Source organism: Rhea americana, unplaced genomic scaffold, assembly GCF_003343005.1.
Source record: "Rhea americana isolate MKP2758 unplaced genomic scaffold, rheAme1 scaffold_4, whole genome shotgun sequence".
NCBI lineage: Eukaryota > Metazoa > Chordata > Aves > Rheiformes > Rheidae > Rhea > Rhea americana.
In genome coordinates, this window is record NW_028186534.1 from 8400990 (window position 1) to 8401727 (window position 738).

The following is a 738-nucleotide window of genomic DNA, read 5'->3' on the forward strand; positions in this document are numbered from 1 at the left end:
CTGCGGCCCCGCGGCGCGGTGGCGGCGGTGGGAGGAGCGGGCGGCGCGGCGCGCCCCGGCCCGCGGGGGAAGGACGGCGGAGCCGCGCCGCTGCCCGGAGGAGGAACCTCGCTGCGCTCAGGTTGCCTGGCGGGGTGCGTGTGGCGGCGGCGGCGCGGGGGAGCCGTGCCCCCGCGGCGAAGTCAGCGCGCACGTCACGGAGGAGCCGACACCCCGGGAGGGAGGGTGGCTGGCGGAGGAGGAGGGGGCCCCGGTCCGGGGCTGGTCTGTGCGCCTAAGCGCATCGTGTCCGTGCACACGCGGGCGCACGCAGGCACGTCCCCCCCGCCCTCCCTGGTCTTCCAAGCAGGCTCGGCTGGGGACAGGCTGTCCAGGGCAGCGGCAGCAACTCCGAATTATTTAGAGCGCGATGATTACACACAAACTCGCGTAGCCGTGCGYGTGTGTGCGCGGAAGGACACGCTTTTCCAGCTGGCAGCCAGCAGACGTAGTGGGAAAGTGGTGTAGAGTCCCGGGGGCAGTTACCCGCTGAGAGCCCCAAGAGCTGCAGCGTTTTCGTGATTCGGGAGCAGGAACCTTACGGCGTGCTGTAATCATCCTCACCTTCCCCTATTTCCGCTCTCTGCACTTTCCTCCCCTTCCCTCCACTTTTCTGCCACTTTGTGGCACGTTGGCTTGGATTATCAACTTTTTTACAGCAGTGATTTTTTTTTTCTTTTTWACTCCGTGCCTGTATAA